This window comes from Taudactylus pleione, unplaced genomic scaffold, assembly GCF_031769625.1.
Source record: "Taudactylus pleione unplaced genomic scaffold, aTauple2 ptg000105l, whole genome shotgun sequence".
Classification (NCBI taxonomy): Eukaryota; Metazoa; Chordata; class Amphibia; order Anura; family Myobatrachidae; genus Taudactylus; species Taudactylus pleione.
In genome coordinates, this window is record NW_028284507.1 from 13,403,860 (window position 1) to 13,428,128 (window position 24,269).

The window sequence follows — 24,269 nt, forward strand, 5'->3', positions numbered from 1 at the left end:
GTAAATTCCCAATTTCATACTAACTGGAATATAAATGTGACCCCCTCCTTCCTGTATCATTTACTGTGTCTGGGGTGGGAACTCCACCTCTCTGTTGTGTGGTGAAATAGACCATATGAAGAGGCCCACTATGAAAATCCTGCAGTGTTTCAATCACTCTTCCTCACTCCTGGCGGAAGAACACTTTGAATAGCCATAGCAATTGTCACAGGGTTGTTATGCAAGTGTCGCATATCAAATTAATCAATGCAGTCTTGTGAAGCAGTTCATTCTATCCAGTAGCGATTGAGACGCATTGTTGAGCGAAAAAGATGCTCAGCGCAAGCCAAGTTGCATGAGGCCTGGCGGCTCACTTGCGTCAGACGTCTTGCGCCGCATGGTGTATTGAAGCTAGATATATGAGGACACATCTGCAACCAACTGTGCTGATTTAGGCATGGCAGTTCCAATTTTTGTGTGTTGGGCGTGACCTAGTGCTTCAGAAGTGACAAACCCAACTCCGAGTGGTCCCATTTCTTGTGTGCACTTACCGACCACCTTGTGAAAAATGTTGTGAGGTATAACTATAGTATAACAGATTTTCTACATTACAAGCAGCCCTTTCAGTATTTGGGGTGTGGAGGTTTTGTCGCACCTGCAATTCTCCCTCTTGGTTTTGTTATGATGTATTATAAACTGCATGTCTTGTCTCTGCACTTTCCTACATAGTAAGAAGTGGCTGAGTCTCTCACTGCATTATACTTTCTCTTTGAACCAGATTACCTCAATTGGAGCAAGCAGCTATGTATATTACCTATAGAAACCTCTACATATATCTCATGAATAACCAGCAGGCAGCAGGAAAATCTTTGATCCGTCCTGTGATTTTCTGTGGGAAATATTCTATGTTAGTTTAATGGCCATAATAAACAAGGAATTCTGTGTGTCCCAGCATGGTTGTACTGTATGTATAGTTAGTTGCTAATAACCTGAATTCTGCAGAGAGAAGACGTCTATATGCAAAGTATGGAAGTATGCAGAGAACACAATTTATGGCACAATAATTGCAATTTTATAGATGTCAGGAAGAGTCCCAATACAGAAGATGCATCAGCTCGGCTTGCCAAGTGTATTATATTGCTCATAAAACAGGACAGATAGGTGTTCTGCTGGAACAATTATCACTTAACAATGTGTGGCATCTCCAGGCAGTCTTCATTATCAAACCGCTAAGCCGATACTTGCGGGACACTTATGGAAGGACAGCGAGCAGGGTTTGTTTCTGGGATGAGAAGAATTATATGAACGTGAGAAAGAAACTACTTTTAAAAAGAAAAATTGGTTGACAATATCTGTGATAAGTCTGCAGGCAATGTAAGCTAAATATGAAAGGCATGTTTGTTCTGTCAATCTCGTGATTTGGCAACATGTGGGCTTACAGTATTTTTATAAAGTGATATAAACAAACTGCTTGGGTTCCGGGTTTGCTTAATTTTTAACAAATATTTAAATTCGTATGGATCACAAGTGGCTGATTTTCAGGATTCAAAACAGCAAAATAACAGGAAAGAATGTGTTTTTCATCGCACAATGGTGCAGATGTATGAAGCTCTGGAAAGTGATAAAGTGCAGAGTGATAACCGGCCAGCCACTCAGCTCCCTACTGTCATGTTAAAGGCTGTGTTTGAAAAATGTCAGTTGGGAGCTGATTGGCTGGTCGTTTATCACTCTCCACTTTATCACTTCACAGACCTTCATACATCTGCCCCAGTACGAGGCCACTGCCTGTTCACAAGGACACTGAGCACTTCCCAGAGGGGGAAGTGCTCAGTGAGGCATTTAGGGTATCAGTAATCTGTAAGAAAATATAACACTTTTTCCTTTTGTATAATAACACAAACTTAGATGTTTGTACACAGAGTGGCAACAGACTGTCAGTGATTGATAATCTGCCGTTTGGGTACGGAGGGGGGGGCGACATGCTCCGTTTCACAAAACGTGGGGGTGAGGGAAGAGGTCAGGATCTCCGTCAGCTGATGAGATTTCCTGGCTTCTTTTCCTCATCTGCGATAGCCGGTCTGCGTGATCCCATGGTCACTCAGCCAGCCAGGGATCAGGAAGATGATCTGATGCTGCGTATATGGATGCAGGTCAGGTTATTAATGCATGCAGGAGGCATGACGCTTCCTGCTGCATTAACATATTTGCAGCTTTGCAATTACGTCCACTACTGAATCACCCCCAGAGATACATTTGGAAATCAGTTTTTCCTCACTTTCTTCTATCCAGCATCTAATCTAAATTATGCTGCCATCGCTGAGGAATTTCTAAGTTGTCCCACTACACGGTTGAAGTACCTAGCTGGGTTGTTGCTGCTGTTATTATCCTTGGACTATGTAGAGAATGGACTAAATCATTAAAGGGTAACACTGTAATAAGACCATTGTAATGAGTATTGTTATAAGTGCATGTATTGAGTCTCTAGTTACAAGTGTTGACATAAATGTTTGAAGTAGAAGTGTTATAAGCATAGGAGTTCTATTCACCTTTATATAAAAGGTCAGTTATACTACTAATAATGGTTAATTTAGGAGTAGTTTGTAAGTAAAAGCAACGATTCTATTGACCCGGGTTAATTACTGTACAGTAAGTCTTAGCAGGTAACAAGTGGTGCCATACAATTTACAACAAAGAACAAGTTTTTACAATGTTGTATTAATTGTATAAGGGGTTTTGAGTCAGAAAAGTTTTTGGAAAATAGAGTTCAACCAACTTGCCCTATAGGTTCTGTGGAGAACTTATCAATAAATGTCCCATCACACATGCAGAAACACTAGTTTCCGCATATTTAAGGTAACTGGCCATCCATTATCAGGTGTCCAATAAGACCACCTGATATTCAGCAAACTCCGAAAATTTAACGTTTTCGGAGTTTGCCTGCAAGAACAAACGCCTCCTCATTGCCTCCCCTATGGCGTCATGAATGTGTGACCTCAGGTCACACAAGTGCAGAAGCTGGTAACGGGACAGGTAGGTAACGCTACTACAGAAGGAATGCTGCATTGCTGCAGTGATAAGTATCCCCTGTGGGGATATTTAATCGTCGGAGCCATACAGCCCCAGATGATGAATAGACCCCTCTGTGTCTTGTCATACAGTACATTCCTTGATTCCTGGTAGTGGGAGAATTGGCATCTATGTAGCTGTGCCATGAGAGAAGGAAGGAATCCTGAGGAAGTACAGAGTATCACTAGGAAGACATCCAGACCTAAACCTGGGAGTAGATTAACAGCTCTTCCAGTTTGCCTGCTCCTTTGTCAGGTGGACAGGAGGAGGCACCACAGGTCAGTGGTTGTCACTAAATGCTCTGAGGGTCATTTTTTCCCCAGCAGTCCTGCTATATAATCATGCATAATTCAAATGTATAGAACGCCTCCAGCACAAGACGAGAGATACATCAATGAGATGCCTAATGAGTAAGTCTGTTGGATGAAAATGTCCATGCTAAACATACTGTAAGCATTGCACTGGAAACACCCCAGTACAAGTAATTGAAATTCTATTCATGGATAGTAAAAGCAAAATACTATAAGCGGCTCTCTGCTGACAAATTGGCCCATACTGCATAGATTATACACAAAAATAGCAGTCGGACATTGAATCAAATACATGGTCGAACTTGATGTACTTGCTTGGAATTAGCTCAATTATTTAAATCAATGTAAGATGCAAGAACCTTTTTTCATCTTCTAATTTTTGTTTCAATTCGATGAACTGGTTCCAACCTCTCTAAACTTGAAGTTTCAACATGATGACACAAATGTATAGTCAAAAGTAACTGTGCATAAAAATATATACAGTATATGAATACTTAGCATTTGAGGTCACATTTCACAGTTTCCAAACGTAGAAAAATGGTTCCATGGAAATGTTTTGAGAAACTGTAGCATGAGATTAAAGGCTGTAAAATGGTGGAGAGGAGCAATGTGTGAGGGAGTAGGATTATCGCAAAGTGGACATAGAACCTGATTAAAAGATGTACACTAATCCAATAATTACCATACATCTCTGATGGTGGTAAGACTGCACATGGCAAGATGTGTACTGCATATGTGAAGTCTTCCATCTGCGAGTTTACTCACAGTGTCTCCATGCCGCAGCCTGATTGACAGCCTGTGGTGTTTGGGGGCGCAGAGGGGGCATTCCTGCCCAGTGTTCCTAGAATGGTGGGCGTCTTACCCCCTTAGTGAGGAGGTCAGGTGAGATGGTGATCAGAGGCAGCATCTAGGAACGCTGCATGGTGGAGGTTACTTGTAAGTTTGGGGTTACATTTTAGCAAATGGAGTTGGGGATTTGGTCAGGATTATTGGTGTCCCCAATGCTGTGAAATATAGGCAGGTACTTATCCGTCATGCAATACCATCAGGGAGGTGTCCAATTGGCTCCAAATTTATTCTTCATCAGGACAACAACCCCAAACATACAGCCAATGTCATTAAGAACTTATGGAGCTGATTCAGACCCGGATACTAAGCTGCGCTCTCTTGCAGCTAAAAGGGGCCAGGTATGCAATTTCCGCGATCGCACTGTCTGGTGTAAGGATGCCCTCTATGTCTTAGAGAGCGACGGCAGAGCGAACGCACGCCAGTCTAAAGATGCTCACTTTTCTTTCTTAACACACGTCATCACCAGGAAGTGTATGATTAATCAGAACCATCGAGAGCCATCGGAGCTGCTCGCAGCCCTTGAGGCGACCCTACCCCACCGCAAGCACTGTGATCACTGCAGGCTGAAATACAACCAAGTGACGTGTACAAAGATGCTTCTTTGCTAATTATGCACACCCATAAGACGGCATTTTGATACCCAGACATGCCTGCGTTAGCACCACCACTCCCCCGTTCACAAGCACCTTCCCCTGTTACCACCCACAAATGGGGCTGTCACTCAAAATAGCGTCCAGTCTGTGTACTACAAGCGCACGATTCCCGGACGCAATGACTGATTCGTGCATGTGTAGTTTGATGCATATGTATGCGCAAACGGGCAACAATCACCCATAGCGTGCATCTGAGGCTTAGCGTCCGGGTCTGAATCAGGCCCTATCTTCAGTATAAAGAAGAACAAGGAGTCCTGGAAGTGATGATATGGCCCACAAAAGAGCCCTGATCTCCCCATTATCGAGTCTGTCTGGGATTACATGAAGAGACAGAAGGATTTGAGCAAGCCTACATCCACAGAAGATCTGTGATTAGTTCTCCAAGATGTTTGGAACAACCTGCTTGCTGAGTTCCTTCAAAAACTGTGTGCAAGTGTACCTAGAAGAATTAATGAATTGATGCTGTTTTGAAGACAACGGGTGGTCACACCAAATATAGATTTGATTTAGATTTCTCTTCTGTTTATTTTTGATCATTTAACAAAATGCAAAGTGTACAGACTTTTAACACTTCTATTTTTGAAAGCATTCTTACTTTGCAGCATTTTTTTCACACCTGCCTAAAACATTTGCACAGTACTGTATATATATATATATATATATATATATATATATATATATACTATATAGCAGATGTAGTGCATCGGTACTCACAGGATTTCAAATTTCCACCAATGTTGCATTGTTATTTTTATTAGTGTTCAAATTACCTATGCTGGGGGTCTGCAATGTTTAACCTCCAAGTTATGTATATGATGTGTACACAAATATAGTACTGTCATTTATGCCACTAGCAGATGATTGATGACCAGAATATCCATTATAATTTGCTGACTTTGGATGGTGTGAAGGGATTAATCCGCTGGTTTCCGTTCTTATGCTGTTAAGTCAATATATAAATCAGGAACAGTGCAGATTTGGCCACTCCTAGGTTCCCGCTATTTATCTGATACATTTTTTGTTTTTTGCAGCCTAAGGACAGCATGTGTCACTTGCATTTAAAGCTACTTTGGCAGCATGTTGTGGGTTCACCAGGGCCGCAACTAGGGGGGGGGGATGGAGGTACATGTGCACCGGGAGCGCCACCAGTGTCCTCCAGCCCGGCGCCACAAGGAGGATCCAACCCGGACTCCCGCTGAGAGTTTATTACCAGCGGGCATCCTGCTCCTTCCCTGCAGTGCCGTGGTAGCCAGAGGCTGGACTTCTCTCCTGAACTCCAGCTTCTGGCTTTCCCCACGGGCACTATGGGAGAGATGTAATGATGTCGCTCCCATAGTTCTGAGGAGCAGCCGGGTGGAATGGACGACGGTGGATGCAGGAGCAGGATTTAAGGTAAGTATTGTTTTTTTTGTGTGTAAGCTGCACTATAGGGGCATTACTATGGGGGCATTACCATATGGGCACTACTACAGGGGCATTACTATATGGGCCAAATTAATGTCTTGCCCTGGGTGACAAAAATCCTAGTTTCGGCCCTGTGTTCACAGCAGCAGCTTCCAAATGCAAATACCACACTTGGAATCAACTCCAGACATGTTGCCTGCTTAATTGATAAAGAAATAATGAAGAAATAGCCCACACCTGTTCATGACACATGGGAACCAGGGAGCTACAGTACATAGTAAAGAGCTGTAATTCCTAAACCGTTCCTCCAATTTGGATGTGACTACCCGCAAATTAAATGTCTTCCACCCATAGTCTCTAAGGCAACATCCAACATTATTGGAATCCTTCTGAAAATGGAACCCACGATTATATTACTATTCTAAGGAGAACTAGATTATTACAAACTACACAATTACAGTTATTAATATCAGTTATGTCAAGAGTCCGGGCACAATATTTAAGCTAAATGTAATTCACATATTTTAATATATATGGTATGTATACTGTATGTATTAACTTAGCCTTATTTATAGATCACTTTTGTGCTTTAAGCTTTTCTGACTCTATAATGTAAATCCACAATCCATGGGGCGCCATAATCTATATTTGCTTACCAAAAAATGTAGGCTTGGGCTGTCCCTGGGTCTCCGTTTAGTATAATGGTTACTGCAATGCTCTGCAATGGGTACGGTAATGTAGTACATGCAGCAATACCTAGCCACTGAGTTTTGAGGCAGTTGAACCTACATGCTCCATTGAAATGTGTAGATAGCGCAGAACCACAGCAGGCACTGGCAACTTAATGTAACTGAAAACTTCCCTCACCCTAAATACATTTCAGTCCTTATAATGTTGACAGCCATATCCAAGTTGGCCAAGGATGACCACTATCTAACATGGGGGAACATGACTAGCTTCACCCTGGCCTGGACCTTGGTATCCGCTCTGCTCCCACGCTACCTGCTATGGTAAGAATGCTCCTGCCATGGATTGGAAATTAATTACACCTCTTTCTGGTTCTTAGAGTAGGGTGACTCCTCCCTTTGTTCTTTCTGGGCTCCTCACTATGCCTGGGCCCCAACCACTTTGATTACTTGGCATGTGAGTGTCAGCAGCTTCCTTAGTCTCTGCTCTCTTGGCCATTGGTGACCAGGGGCATCTCTGCAAGACCTTCAGACACAAGTTAAGTTCTGCCTCCACTGCTGTCCTGCTTCCTGAGGGCTACACTGAGTGCATTGTGGTGCGCTATCTCTCCTCATGGATTGGCCGTCTTCTGCATTTCTTAGATTGGAGTACCTTACACAGCTTCCCAGCTCCGTATAGGCCCACTACATTTGACAACATTGATCAGACTGTGCACTTTGCTTAGATAGCCACATGAAACAATTTAGTTTTTTTCCCCCCTGCTGCTCACAATACCTTGCAGTTGACCCTGTTAGAAGCAGTTCTAGGAATCCCCATCATTCTTCATGCTCCTGGGTGCCTTGCCCATTCTATGATTGGGACCTCTCCTGTTCCCCACTTTAAACTCATAGTAGTCAATTCAATTGCGATTGTTGCCCATGATTTAGTGTGCAAATATTCTGCATTTATGGAACCTCAAGATTGCTTATTTTTTTATGCACCCCTATGAGGATGCAAACAACATTATGCAAGGCTATGTGTATGACAGTGCAACTATAATAAGACATAGGGCATGATTCATTACGGATCGCTATTGTGATCGCAGCTTCGATTACGCATGCAGTCCCACTGCGAAAATATGCTAATGTTTGCAATCGCAATGCCGTCGCAGCCTAACATAAAGACCCCCACTTCCCTTTACATCCGTAATACTTAGCAAGTCTGCAAAATCATCGGCAACATCGAGTAACATTGGAGCCTCACGCACACTTGTACAAGGTCTGACCTTACTCAGGAATTGCTAACCTCATCGCACGCAGTAAAGGCCCAAACTGCATATGGCATTGCAGTGGCTAATTTATGCACTCCCCTATAATGGCATTCAAACACACTGGCATGCTGCATTTCGCCAACACCCCCCCTTCACCACCCCCAAATGGTCAATTCCTGTCACTCACTCTGCGATGGGTCTGCATTGTTATTGCGTTCGCAGTCCGATCACAGTGAGACCTTTGTGCATGCACACTTCGATGCATACACATGCACAGAACGCAACAATCGTCCGACTGCGTGTATAATCTCAGTTGTGATCGGTAATGAATCAGGCCCGTAGCCCTTTTAAAGAGCAACACCCAATTGCAGGACCTCAGGTTGGCTACTTGTTTTACAATTTTTTGCTAAAGTATTGTAAGCCAGGGAATGTAAAAACTTGTATTTCACACTTATATACATTTTCCATGTATTTCATTGGATATTTAGAGTACACCCAAAGTAGACACACCACACCTACAGAGGTTATTATCACCACATTTCCCCATTGCAACGCTCTGGTAGAAAAGACAGGCTACTTTCTTGTGTCCGCCTCCTAGACTAAAAGTTGCCAGTCAGCCCCTGGTGACAGGGATTTGATGTCCATGGCGCGAAAATCATGGAGAAGAGAAGCCACCCTGCCTATCAGCCACCCTGCACAGCCAGCTGAGCCAGCAGATACACACAAATGTAATTAAGACATACTTAGCAACTTTGCTGTCCTCTCCTCCAGGAGGAGGAAGCCAAATTGCAACAGAGGCGGCGTAGTGGCCAGGAAAGTGGGCAGTGCAGGGGACGTGGTGGCATGATCACTTTGTCGTGACCCTACACTATACAGTGCAGAGAAAAAATGCACTGTATAGGGCAGGTCCGCAACGTGAATTGCGTCATCGCTCCCCCCCAGATCGGCCACTTCTGCTCTGTAAGTGAGCAGCTGCAGGTGGGTTGCGAGCGGGTGGAGGGTGTTCCAGGGGGGTACGTGCAGGTGGAGGGGGGGGCTGCAAGGTGGTGCAGGTGGAGGTGGGGTGCAGGAGACTTGCCCACTTTTCCGGGTAGCCAGGAGCACCACTCAAGTATGGATTAAGTGCACCATTTTCATGTGTGTTACTTTATGTCACTACCTCTGAAGAGCACTTCTTTGCAAAGTAATGGTGAGGGTCCGAGGAATATACCTAGGATGCACAGAGGTAAGGGTAATCTTAAAGGTGTTTTCTAAAATGTTAGACATGATGCTCTGAATTCAGTATAATTAAAAGCGATGATCGGCACTGTGTGCTGCACAGTGATCTGACACTGACTGGGGGATAGAGGTGTTGCAGCATACAGTATCAGTGCCAGGCTCAGTGTGACAGTACATGTATGGCGGGTCTTATATTGCAAACACACCTGGTGCCTGGATGCTCAGCTCTCCCCCATGGTGCTGCCGGTATGGTGTATATATAGAGGGGTATTCAATTTGAAACGTAAACTTCGCCGTCTATGTGTGTTGAAGTTTTCGCCGCACATCGGAGCTTTTGCCGGTGAAAAAGTATCGCGCGCGCCCCCGCTTATGCCCGTATTAAATTTGAAATCGTCGAAAACGGCACCCGGCGAAAGTGAAATCAGCGAAAACTTTGCTGATTTTTGGGGAAATCACCCTAACACCCCCAAAATTATGCTCTGACATGGGTCATCACTCTGGATACCCCCGATTAGCCCTGCTGAAGGTTTTTGGGGTCTTTAAACGGGCTCAATAGCTGCTATTTTGGGGATTTGGGAAGGCGGTGAAGAATAGTATTTAGAAGTGTTTTTGGCTGAAAATAAGTAGTCCCAGCAAATTTGGGGTACTTGAAAATGGGGGTGAGCATGTTTAAAAGTTGCTAAAGTGAAGTTTTAAAAAGCGTGAAAAATCCACCTGCCGCAAACACCTGCAATGACAAAAACACCTGGGGCTTACTTGGGGACCCCGCTAGATTGTAGTTCGCTAGTTTTTAACTTTGTACCCCCACATTTTTTTTTTCGCCCCCAAAATGAAAGTGCTTTTTTGGGGTCTTCTGAGGTGTTTTTTAAAAAATTTTTTACACAATTTACCTTTCGGGGACTGTCTGAAGGTTGCAGGGTGGTTTCTGAAATGTTGCATCCCAAAACCCCAATTCTGCACTTTTTTTCGCCACCCATTCCTTGGTGATACTTTTTCGATGGGTCGAATGCAATATACTTTTCGCACCGGCGAAAAGTTTTCAAATTGAATGCGATGTAAAAGCGGCGAAAATGACATTATACGAGTGAAAACATTGCAGAATCTGAGTTTTTGCTCCATATTGAATACCCCTAATAGAGTGAGATGTGACTTCTGCAGCTGCACCGCAATGTTCCGTCTGCGGGTTACTTCAGCTGCGCCTGAGGGGGCAACATTCAACAATTTAGGGGCATCAAAATTAAATGATATCTTGCCCCCCCAACCTAAAAATATTGTGGTACCCCTGACTACAGACATCACATAGGATTACTGTAATGTATATTTGGCATTCAAGGAGCTACTGTAGTTTATACTTTATACTAGGGGTGAGCGGGTTCGGATTTCTGAAATCCGAACCCCCCCGATCCGAGGCCGATCCGAGTCAGGCTCGACTTTTCCCGCCTGACTCGGATCTGAAATCGAGGCAAAACGTCATCATACCGCCTTCCGGGTCTCGCGGGTTTTGGATTCTATATAAGGTACCCGCGTCGGCACCATTTTCTCAATCGGCTGTGGACAGTGAAGAGGGAGGGTGGGAGTTAGGGCTGGCTGGGCTGTGTAGTGTAGTGCAGTGTAGTGTTGTGCTGTGCTGCGCTGTGCTGCTGTTGTCCATAGGGGCTGTGTCCACTCCTCCAAAGTCCATAGGGGCTGGCTGTGTTGTGCTGTGCTGCTGTTGTCCATAGGGGCTGTGTCCACTCCTCCAAAGTCCATAGGGGCTGGCTGTGTTGTGCTGTGTGCTGTTGTCCATAGGGGCTGTGTCCACTCCTCCCAAGTCCATAGGGGCTGGCTGTGTTGTGCTGTGCTGCTGTTGTCCATAGGGGCTGTGTCCACTCCTCCAAAGTCCATAGGGGCTGGCTGGACTGTGTTGTGCAGTCAGTTGTCCATATGGGCTGTGTCCACTCCAAAGTCCTGTGCAGTGTCCCAGTCCTAAAGGGGTGCTGTAGTGTTGTCCAGGGGGTGCTCTGTCCATCAGGGGTACTCCCCCCAAGTGCAAAAAAAATAAATATTTTTTCTGTGTTTGTGAATTGTGTGCACAGTAGCCGCACGTGCATCAACAAAGTAGCGCCAAGCGTGCTCCTGTCATAAGTAAAGGGCCGGCTGGCTTGACCATTAAAGGGTGCTGTAACCCCCAAAGTGCACTCCAAACAAAATAAAAAAATATTTTCTGTGTTTGTTTATTGTGTGCACTGTGGCTGCACGTGCATCAACAAAGGATCAGTGTCAAGCATGCGCCTGTGTCCCATAAGTAAAGGCCCGGCTGGCTTGTCCATTAAAGGGTGCTGTAACCCCCAAAGTGCGTTCCACAAAAAATACAAAATTCTCCTTTTTTTTCTGTCTTTGTGAATTGTGTGGGCTGTAGCTGCACCTGCATCCTCCAAGCAGCAGCGCCAAGCGTGCGTCTGTCTGTTAAAGGGTGGTGTAACCCCCAAAGTGCACTCCAACAAAAATAAAATGTTTTCTTCTGTGTTTGTGAATTGTCTGCACTGTACGTGCATCCTCAAAGCAGCAGCGACAAGCGTGCGTCTGTCTCTTAAAGAGTGGTGTAACCCACAAAGTGCGCTCCACAAAAAATAAAAAATTCTACTTTTTTTTCTGTCTTTGTGAATTGTGTGCACTGTAGCTGCAGGTGCATCAACAAAGGAGCAGCGCCAAGCGTGCCCCTGTGTCCCATAAGTAAAGAGCCGGCTGGCTCATTTCTTAAAGGGTGGTGTAACCCACAAAGTGCACTAGTTTCCAACAAAAATAAAAAAATATTTTCTGTGTTTGTGTGCGCCTTAGCCGCACATATATATCAATATGACATAAATGGAGGACCAAACTTTCTCCAATAAAAATAAAATAGGGAAAGATCAAGAACCACTTCCTCCTAGTGCTGAAGCTGCTGCCACTAGTCATGACAAAGTCGATAACATGCCATCAATGTCGTCTGCCAAGGCCGATGCCCAATGTCATAGTAGAGGGCACATACAATCCCAAATGACAAAGTTCAGGAAAATTACCTTAAAAAAAACATTTAAATTATCTGAGGAGAAACGTAAACTTGCCAATATGCCATTTATGACTCGGAGTGGCAAGGAAAGCCTATGGTCTTTCCCTATGTTCATGACTAGTGGTTTAGCTTCACATGACGATGGAAGCCCTCATCCTGCTAAAAAAATCAAACGAGTTAAGCTGGCAAAAGCACAGCGAAGAACTGTGCGTTCTAAGAAGATATCACAAATCCCCAAGGAGAGTCCAAGTGTGGTGTCGGTTGCGATGCCTGACCTTCCCAGCACTGGACGGGAAGAGGTGGCTCTTTCCACCATTTGCACGCCCCCTGCAAGTGCTGAAAGGAGCACCCACAGTCCACTTGCTGATATGCAAATTGAAGATGTCACTGTTGAAGTACAACAGGATGAGGATACTTGTGTAGCTGGCGCTGAAGAGGAAGCTGGCGAGGAGGATTTTGATGGTGATGTGGTTTGTTTAAATCAGGCTCCGGGGGAGACAGTTGTTGTCCGTGGTAATGAAAAAGCCCATCACGGTCATGCCTGGGCAGAAGACCAAGCATTCCACTTCTTTGGTCTGGCAATATTTCTATCCAAATCCGGACAACAACTGTCTTGCCATATGTACCATATGGAAAGGTGAAATAAGTAGGGGTAGGGACGTTAACCACCTAGGAACATCCTCCCTTATACGGCACCTGCAGCGCATTCATAAAAAGTTGCTGTCAAGTTCAGAAACTTTGGCTAAGACCGTAAGCAGTCCAGGGACACCTAAATCCCGTTGTCCTGTTGTATCCAAGCACCTGCAAACCACACCGTCAACTCCCTCATCGTCAATTTCCTCCTTAGTCAGGATCGGAAGTAGTCCTGCAGGCCCTGTCACTGGCATGACTGACTCTCCTATCTGGGATTCCTCCGGAGGATCCTGCATTGCTACGCCTACTGCTGCTGCTGTTGCTGCTGCTGGGAGTCGTTCATCATCCCAGAGAGGAAGTAGGAACACCACTACTTTTACTAAACAATTGACCCTCCAACAGTCCTTAGCGAGGAGGATGAAGTACGACAGCAGTCATCCTGAAGCAAAACGTATAACTGAGGCCTTGACTGCTATGTTGGTGTTAGACATGCATCCAGTATCCTCCTCTAGTGCAGTGGGATTTAGAAAATTGATGGAGGTAGTGTGTCCATGGTTCCAAATCCCGTCTAGATTCCACTTCACTAGGCAGGCGATACCGAGACTCTACAGAAACGTCAGAAAAAGTGTCCTCAGTGTCCTGAAAAATGCGGTTGTACCCAATGTCCACTTAACCACGGACATGTGGACAAGTGGAACAGGGCAAACTAAGGACTATATGACTGTGACAGCCCACTGGGTATCACCTTAAGCAGCAACAACAGCAGCGTCACCAGTAGCAGCATCTCAGAAACGCCAGCTCGTTCCAAGGCAGACTACACTGTGTATCACCGGTTTCAGTAAGAGGCACACTGCCGACAACCTCTTAGAGAAACTGAGGGAAATCATCGCCCATTGGCTTACCCCACTTAGACTCTCCTGGGGATTTGTGATATCTGACAACACCACCAATATTGTGCGGGCATTACATCTGGGCAAATTCCAGCGCGTCCCATGTTTTACTCACACAATAAGCTCGGTGGTGCAGAATTTTCTGAAAAGTGACTGGGGTATGCTTTGGGTGGCACGAAAAATTTCTGGCCACTTTCGCCATTCAGCGACTGTGTGCCGAAGACTGGAGCGCCAGTAAATACTCTTGAACCTGCCCTGCCATCACCTGAAGCAAGAGGTTGTGACACAGTGGAACTCAACCCTCTATATGCTTCAGAGGATGGAGGAGCAGCAAAAGGCCATTCAAGCCTATACATCCACCTATGACATAGGCAAAGGAGGGGGTATGCACCTGACTCAAGCGCAGTGGAGAATGATTTCCGTGTTGTGCAAGGTTTTCCAGCCCTTCGAACTTGCCACACGTGAAGTCAGTTCAGACACTGCCAGCTTGAGTCAGGTCATTCCTCTTATCAGGCTTTTGCAGAAGCAGCTGGAAAAAGTGAAGGAGGATCTAAGACGGAGCGATTCTGCTCAGCATGTGGAACTTGTGGATGAAGCCCTTCATTCGCTTTGCCAGGATTCCAGGGTGGTCAATCTGTTGAAATCAGACCACTACATTTTGGCCACCGTGCTCGATCCTAGGTTTAAAGCCTATGTGGTGTCTCTCTTTCCGGCCAACACAAGCCTGCAGAGGTGCAAAGACCTGCTGGTGAAAACACTGTCAGCTGAAGCGGAACGTGACACGTCAACAGCTCCTTCTTCATTTTCTCCCGCAACTGGGGCTGCCAGGAAAAAACTTAGGTATCCTCAGCAACCCGCTGGCGGTGATGCAGGGCAGGCAGGACCAAGTTTGGACATCTGGTCCGGACTGAAGGACCTGGCAACAATTTCTGACATGTCTACTGTCACTGCATATGATACTGTCACCATTGACAGAATGGTGGAAGATTACATTGGTGACAGCATCCAAGTAGGCAAGTCAGACAGTCCGTACCTGTACTGGCAGGAAAAAGAGGCAATTTGGAGGCCCCTGTACAAACTGGCTTTATTTTACCTGAGTTGCCCCCCCTCCAGTGTGTACTCCGAAAGAGTGTTTAGCGCAGCCGAGAAGCTTGTCAGCGAAAGGCGTAGGAGGTTGCTTCCACAAATTGTGGAGAAGATGATGTTCATAAAAATGAATTATCAACTCTTCCAGGGAGACCAGCCTCCAGAACGTACAGAGGGACCTGTGGTGGTGGATTCCAGCGGGGACAAATTAATACTCTGTGAAGAGGGTGAGGAATCGGTGGATGAGGAGGATGAGGACGACATCTTGCCTCCGTAGAGCCAGTTTGTGCAGGGCCAGATTAATTGCCAGCTTGTTTTGTGGGGGCCCAAACGAACCAATCATTTCAGCCACAGTCGTGTGGCAGACCCTGGTGCTGAAAGGATTGGTCTGCTAAAGTGTGCATGTCCTGTTTATACAACATAAGGGTGGGTGGGAGGGCCCAAGGACAATTCCATCTTGCATCTCTTTTTTTTTCTTTGCGTTATATGTACTGTTTGGGGCCTAGTTTTTCAAACTGCCATCCTGTCTGCCACTGCAGTGTCACTCCTAGAGGGGCCATGTGTTTGTGCCGCCCACTCGTGTCACTTAGCATAGTCATCCAGCTACCTCGGTGCAACCTTTTGGATATAAAAACACTATTGTGAGGTGTTCAGAATAGACTGGAAATTAAGGTTATTGAGGTTAATAATAGCATAGGAGCAGAAAAACCCACACATTCTGTGATTTTAGCTTTTTTTATGCTTTTTAAAAAAAAATACAGATCCAAAACACAAAACCCAGAACCCAAAACACGGAAGGGTGGTTTTGGCAAAACCAGTCCAGATCCAAAACACGAAGAAAGATCCAGATCCAAAACCAAAACACAAAACACGAAAATAGGCCGTTGCACACCCCTACTTTATACCAAAGGAGTTATTTCATTGTATCCTGGTCAGACATTAATGGATTGTATATGAGTATAGATCTGTTCCTGCATTTTCCATTTTCCTATGCTCTTTGCATAGGATTCCCTTTTCCTAAACTCTTTGCCTGGACCATTTTATCTAACACAGACCCTGACTCTAATAAAAGCATTTAGGTACTGTACACACATTTTGTTTCATGTAATATATATGAACAAGGATACATGACATCAATAAGGAAAGGTGGTGGTGTAAGCTTCCAGGTTTGCAGAAATTAGGGGACTCTGTTTAGGCATCATGGTGAAAGACCCATAGCCTTTGTCACAGCATAGAGTTTTGTTAATAGATTATACTGAGAACACCCTCTAAGGAAATCAACGCTGTCTCATACTAGAGCTGTACATTGCCCTTAATGATTTGTATTGAATGTTTGCAAACACTATCCAGCTAACCTCCATCATAATTGCAAGGCAGCATTTATATATTCATGACATTACAATTGACAATACGATTGATTATTAATACATTTGATTAGAAACTAAATTGAATTACAGAGATTTATTGTCACCTCAGTGTGATATATGAGAAGTCACAGATGTACAGAATGTCATAACTGCAACCAATGGACTTTCTGTAAAAGCTTTATTAGAGAAGACTGTATTTTCTAGCTAGAGGTATAGCATGCAATTAGTCAACTTCTACTGTGAAAATATTCATTCTGTGTCATGTTATCCAATGTCCATTGTATAAAATACAAGTGCTAAATATACCTAGCACTGAGTACTGAGGATGCTTTGGAACTCCTCAAGTTCCCATCCATGGTGTTCGTGAGACATAATTCTTTCCCTGTCTTTCAGATAACGGCACATTCACTACTGAATTGCTTCTCTGTGACAGGGCAAGCATGTTCCCAATTCAATGCATTGTCACACTTCAGGAGTGTTTAAAATCTTCAGAGCAATACAGCTCTCTGGAAAACTGTAGCTTCTAAAATACCTACAGTATGTGCCACAGCCCTTAAATCCACTGACTGACCTATGATATATTGGTGTGAGCATGTTTGGTTCCAACTTATTCTTAGGCTTAGTAAATGCTGGTGTAATGCCTCATTTGTTACAGTGATTTTTTTCCTTTTGCATCTGTTTACAATTTACATGCATGTACCTGCATTAGAAAATGCAAGTTAAGTGCATGTAAGCAGATGTAAAAGGAAAACAATCACTGTACCAAATGAAACATTAAATATTTATTTTTTTACGCAAGTTTAACTTGCGTTGGTTTTTTTATGCCACCTCATCAGAAGTGTAAACAAGATACTACTGTAGTTTTTAATTAGAGACAGCACAACTATAGTATATATCACATGCAAGTTGCGAAGCGCACAGATATGCAGAATTCAGCATAGCGCGCATGCACTAAAGAAAGTAGTTGGCTTCTGCGCATTTACCGGATCAGGTATCTGCACACGAATGGAGATCAATAGTGCATAAGGATCAGTAGCGGATCCAGAGGTGGTGCTGCAGCACAGTCCAAAATTCAAATAGGGGAGCCACACCCAGTGGCATTACAAGGGGGGTCGGGCCGCACCCGAGTGTCACCCGCCGAGGGGTGACACTAAGGTGCAGGCTCCCCCTCAGTGACAGGAGCCAGGAGCTGCACTGTAGCATTAAGTGCAGCACCTGGCTCCTGTCTCAGTGAGGGAGCCAGCACTGCCCGCACCTCCGTCACCACCCACCACCCATTGATAACCATGGGCTGGGGTTCGAGACGCGAGGCCATGCCCCATTCCCCGAGGCTACGCAGCCTCCTCGCACCGGGTGTCATGGCGGGGAGGGTCGCCATTGGCCACACCAACTACCAGTGAGTCCCGGCCAGCAATGTTTGGCAGCATTTGGAAAGGCTGTTGATGTGGCTCCCCTATTTGAATTTTGGACTGTGCTGCAGCACCACGGATTGATCGGTCTGTTGACAGAACACAGTTTCCATGAAATGGACAGTTCTGGACGGTAACTGGTACAGTGGCCATGCAATTCCACGTACCTCTTCTGTCTCATGGGAGTGCCTTGCAAGTGTTGTGAGAGTGTTGTGGATGTGAAGGAAGACCTTTTTTGATTGATCACAGCAAGCAGACAGAGATGGAACATTGGTTACAGACAGATTTTTTTGCACCCAGATGGTGTAACTCCTGATACTAATGATGACGGCTGTGGCTGCAGACATAATAATAACAGTGGGGAGGATAGACTTCCACTTGCAGTTGCATGGAATTTAGTATACAAAGGTTGTTTCCCTTATTAGCATAAACTAGTAAGCAGGCTGCCACAGGTGTAAGGAAAACAGCAGATGTTTCCAACCCAGAATCAGACTCATAATGTGGGTAAATAAATACTAATGTATATATTGTGTTTATATAAAATATCAGAATGGCGGCACTCGTAATAAAGAACTGAATCCAGGGCAAATTAGTTTGACCCATGTTCTAATGTTTCTAGAACATTTTCATCAGGGTGCTTAAGTATGTACTGTTCTGGACAACAGAGGAAGTCTTGTGAGACTCAGCTTCATGTGCAGTAGCCACTGCATATTTACATCTAGTGAGTCAGTTTGAACACCAGCTAGGCTGCTCATGACAAGGCGACGTGGATTATCGGAGTTTGAAAGGAGCATGACGGTGGTGCCCAACAGATGAAACATTCCATTTCCAAAGTTGCACGGCCATTCAACATTACTCAATCTATGGTGTCATGTGTGTACCGGGAATACCTCATGGCTGACCACAGGTGCTTAATCATGACCAGCAGCATCTGACCAGAATTGTTCATGGTTACAGACAAACGACACTAGCTCAAGACAAATCCACATTCAATGAAGGAGGTACTGTAACTCTCCTACAAGCCCTCCACTGGCTCCTCTTCTTTTACAGAACCCAATTCAAGGTTCTCACACTTACTTACAAAGCCCTCACCCATTCCTCTCCCATTTACATCTCTGACCTCATCTCTCTTCACTCTCCTGTCCACCCTCTACATTCAACAAATGTACGCTGCCTCTCATACTAACTGATTACTTCCTCCCACTCCCGCCTCCAAGATTTTGCCCGCGCTGCTCCCAAGCTTTGGAAATCTCTTCCTCTTTCCATCAGACTCTCCACCTCTCTACAATCCTTCAAACGGGCTCTCAAGACCCACTACTTCATCAAAGCCTTGAAGCTCTCATCTTAACTTGCTGCTACATGCTCCTTCCTCCTTGTCTACCCCTTCTGTGTCATGCCTGTTTGTCTGCCCCTCGCCTTTAGAATGTAAGCTCTTATGAGCAGGGCCCTCTACCCTCTTGTGCTTCTCCTTACTTTACTTTAATCTACTTCTTACACCCCACTAGGGCACCTAACACTTGGTTGCTTGCTCTGTTGCTTATCTGGGTGTTATGGTAGTAATGTAGCAATGTATATTATCCTTGTTCTCGTCCTGTATTGTATTGTACTGTAAGTCATTGGTCAACCTATTTGTTTATGCACGACATGAACCCTTCTGTCCACTTGTGGAATTGAAGTTATGTCAAATTGCTGCACTTCTCCAGGCAAGAGGGGGTCCTACACAATACTAGGCATCTATCCCATGACTTTTGGCATTTCAGTGTATATTACAGGCACAAGGTGAATAACCACCTGCTGAATTTACTCTCAAAATGAACTATTTTACACACAATGGAGCCTACTACCTCCAATTAATCGGCTATGTGATATTCAGTGTGGCCCCATCGCTAGCCCATGGTTACATGTTTGTAATTGAGAATGTCTGTACAATAACCCCCAGACATGAAAGAACATTGTACTATTACAGTAAATCAATTATGTATTCTTCTTGTGGTCAGGATCAGATACAGCACTGTCTAATCTCATCACAATACCAAATATCTCCCAATTAAATTTACGTTTGAACAAAACAAATACAAGATACATTGCCTTGATGTTACTAGAGAAATCAATGATAAACAGATTATTACATAAATCTATACCAAACCGACTGACCAAAATAATTCACTTTTTGTCTCAAGCCATCATCTAGTCCCTCTAAAGGGTTACCCTATTTCCAAAAATTTGAGAGTATGGCACATTACTAGTGATCTCCTTCAACTTTAGGATGAAGTGACCAAGATAATGCAAACATTTCTGGTTAGAATATACCCTTTGAACTCTCTGTAACAGACTACAAGAAATCAAGCCCTAAGTTCCAAAACTGCTAAAAATTTGACAGACAAATTTGTGAGGATCAATACTTTCAATAAAACCAGCCAAGACATCCATGAAATTGTGAACTCTCTTTGGCCTATGGTTTCCACCGATCCTGCAATCCCTTTGCTACGTGACAAAAGGCCGTAACCTTTGCAATTATTTAGTTAAAACTGGTATCACAGAATTAACCAAAGTAGAGGCCACTAAGCATAAAATCTTTCTACTTCCAACTTTTGAAGCAGTGACTTCCCCTGGGTGTTACAGATGCTTAAATTGTATGAAATAATGATAGAAATAGTGATTTCTGGTGCAAGAGATCAATGTATCTGCCCAATCCTTTTTACTAAAACCTGCCCAATCAGGTTGGGAATCAATAAATATGTTAATTATGTAGTAAAGGATCAAAGGCGATGCAAATGATGACAATCTGAAAAAAATATATAGTGGGTTGATGGAATCTGGACTGATACAGGAAATAACAAACAATGGAAATATACTCTTAGTAACAACAAATTATATTTATACCATACCAAACAAAAGTTCTATTAGCTTGATTGGTATTTTCAATGGTGGTCAATGCATGAAAGAAAAAACAACAACAAAAGACCAATGTCTGGTAACGTAGTAGAAACAAGCCCAATTTCCTTTTGTGTGTATGAAAGAAACAGGACGGTGAGGTAGATTCTCCCAGAGCTAGAAAAGATCCTCACCACCGCTAATGTATATAGTAGGGCGTACCAAAAACTCACTTTAACTGTAAGTGGCAGAAGACTTATAAAGGTATCTTTACATCACCACGGGTGGGCAATAGGAATGCTGGCATACCCCAACTCACATGTATTTTTTGGGGGATCCGCCTTTAAAGGTATTTTTAAATGACCAAATGGCATGTTGAATCTCACAGATACATTGAAGATGATAATTTTTATTTCATAGTAATTACTCGATATTAAAAAAACTTGTAAAACCAATAGTCAATGTGAATAAAAGATTTTTTCATAAAAAGTTCAAAAGGATGGAATCCCAATCACGATCAAATGGAGAGATGGAAAAGCAAAATATGCAGCAAATGACTCCCTCTAACAAGTGCAATAAAGGTCCGGACTTTAAAGCCTGTGTTTAGAAGTCGTGCATACCTCCACTTGTAATGGTGATAAGGGCCCTCATTCAGAGCCGTACGCTCTGAGCAGAGCGCACGCTCTGAATGAGGGCCGGGCTCCATTTTCATGGAGCGTCCTCCTGGACGCTCGTATAGCTGTGGGTCACCACCCACAGGCTATACGAGCGTGCTTTTTGATGGCCGCGATGGTCGAGACCATCGCGACCATCGAAATTGCGAGCCGGAGCCTGCGGTTGAGGTTTTCAACCGCAAGCTCCGGAGTGATTTTGGCTCTATCAGAGCCAAAATCACTCCCACTGACATCACTAGTGATGTCAGTGGGCCGGCTTCTGACGGGAGGCGTTCCCGTGGGAACGCCCCTGTCAGGGAGGCACGCCCCCGGCACGCCCACCAAAGGGGGCGTGCTATCGATCAACATTGACAGCACGCCCCCTTTGATCGGACACAACGAGCGAAGGACTTTCCTTCGCTCGTCGCGTCTGGCGCATGCGCACGACGGAGCTCCCTCCGTCATGCGCATGCTCAGTGCATAACATCGACCCACTTGCGAGCGGACAGCCGCTCGCGAGTGGGTCTGAATCAGGCCCAAGGTCCCTTTAGTAGCCCAGAACTCTCTGCACCAACGCCATTTCGATCCTTCCTGGATCTTTTTCAAGGTGTGGAAATTGTGAACTCTCTTTGGCCTATGGTGTCCACTGATCCTGCAATCCCTTCGCTACGGGACAAAAGGCCGTAACCTTTGCAATTATTTAGTTAAAACTGATATCACAGGATTACCCAAAGTAGTGGCCACTAAGCAAAAAATCTTTCTACTTCCAACTTTTGAAGCAGTGACTTCCCCTGGGTGTTACAGATGCTTAAATTGTATGACCTGCTGTTACTGTATATGGTACTGTAGCTGGAAAAAATTTTCACCACCCTTTTTCAGGATTTTTTTTTTATAAAACATTGTATATCCTAGACTTCTAAATTTGTAGTATTTCTTATCACCTGTCCATGCGGTAAACCAAGATTAAGCATTAGTTTAAGGAACAAATGGCGGTTCATCATTCAACTATATGTGTCATCCTGTGGTTCGCCATTTCTTGGAGGCAAGACACAAACTGCCCACTCTCGGTATCATATTACACTGGCTAACAACATTTTAATAATTTTCTGTCCCATTAAGTAGGTGAAACCTACAGTATTTTGGATGCTGAATTAAAATGTAGCTTAAGAATTTTTTTATCAGGCATAGTTTTTTTTAGAAACAGATGAATTAAATGTTACAATCAGTGTACACTTTTTTGCCGATACGCTATTATTATATGTAAAATATGTATAAATGTACCTTTAAAATGAAGACGTATGCTTTTTGGCTATACAGTATTTCGCTGCAGGAACATCTGTTTTCAGTGTCTAGCAATAGTCTGGCAACATAGATTTGCTCCACTTTGATGTTATAACTTGCCGTGTTCATCACTTACTGCGCCAAGATTTTCCAGGAAAAAGTCTAAGTGGGAGTCCTATAAGTGAGGTTTTAGACTCATACTGCATCCAAGAGCTCTAAAAAAGGTTAGAAGGTTGTTTACAACTTTGTGATTTCCCCAAAGTTCCCTGCAAATTCTCTTAAATGACAACCATGCTAATTTTTCATGTTCATTAAGATCTTCGTTGAATTTTTCATCTCAAAGCAGTTCCCCGATTTGAGATCCTACAAAAATACCCTCCTTTATTTTTACCTCATGATTTAAGGGAATTTATTCTCCAAATTGGTGAATCCACAACCGGTTTTAGCCATAGCTTTGACTAAATTCTTCATCAGCCCAAGCTTAATGTGCAACGGAGCAGATACACTTTCTCCAGATCAACAAGAGGAGTATTGACTACATTTTTCTGCCCTGGAGTCAGTGACATTCGTTTTGGCCACACTTTCTATATATAATGATTTCCAGTCATGTTTATGCAGGCTTCTAGTGAGGCATTTATCTTAGCTCTTGCATGTAACAATACTTCTCTTTGATTATAATCAATAATTAAAAATGTAATTGATTATAATCCATTAAACAAACTACGAAAATAGCTGTTTGCTACTATTTTGTTTTTAAATGATCTAATGAGCTTTTGATGGAACAAAAAAAACTATGGGTGTTAGAAAAATTTGAAACCATATCTGAATTCAGAGTGAAAAAGTATATCAGAATCAGGTATTTTTTTGCATGGGCCAAAATCTTTATTAACCAGTGTATATCAGGTACCAGCAATGTTATGTGGTGGAGAGTGCTGAAACAAAATATTACAACTGGAGAGCAGATAGATTCACCATTTGGACTCATTCGACTCCTTGGGATTACTATCTTGTTTTTTTAAAACAATTTTGTTCCCCCACCTTCTTTTTCTTTTCATTTTTCAAAATATTTTTATATTTTCATATGTTGAATTATTTTTGATTTTTGATTTATTCCTCATCTTTTGATTTTGATGTTTTCAGTAATTGGGACATTTGTTTAGAATATTATCATGTCCTGATTTTTTTCACTTTTGTATATATCTATTGCTTTGGTAATATGTTTTTTTAGTACTTTATTTATAATTATTTTCTCTGTGGCTGATATTCAGTGGGTGTTACATACCACTTACTCACCTTAGGCTGTTCTGTAACATAGTTTTTCTTTTCTTAATTTTTCATATTTTTTAAATATTTTTTTATTTTAGTTTTTATATATCTATTTGTTTATATACATTTCTCATGGTTTATTGCTACAGTACATGTCATTTTTAGGGACATACTGTAGCATCAGTTTGCAGGTGCTAGTTTTGAGCATGTGCCTTAATTATAGCTAGAGCTTATGTGCTATACTCAGCACATCTTTTACTTAAGCTTACTGGTTTGTGGCACCAGACAGTATTGTGGTAAGGTTTTGCCTGGTTACCAGTTGTTACTATATGCCATGTCATTAGCTTTGATGTTTAGTAGATGACT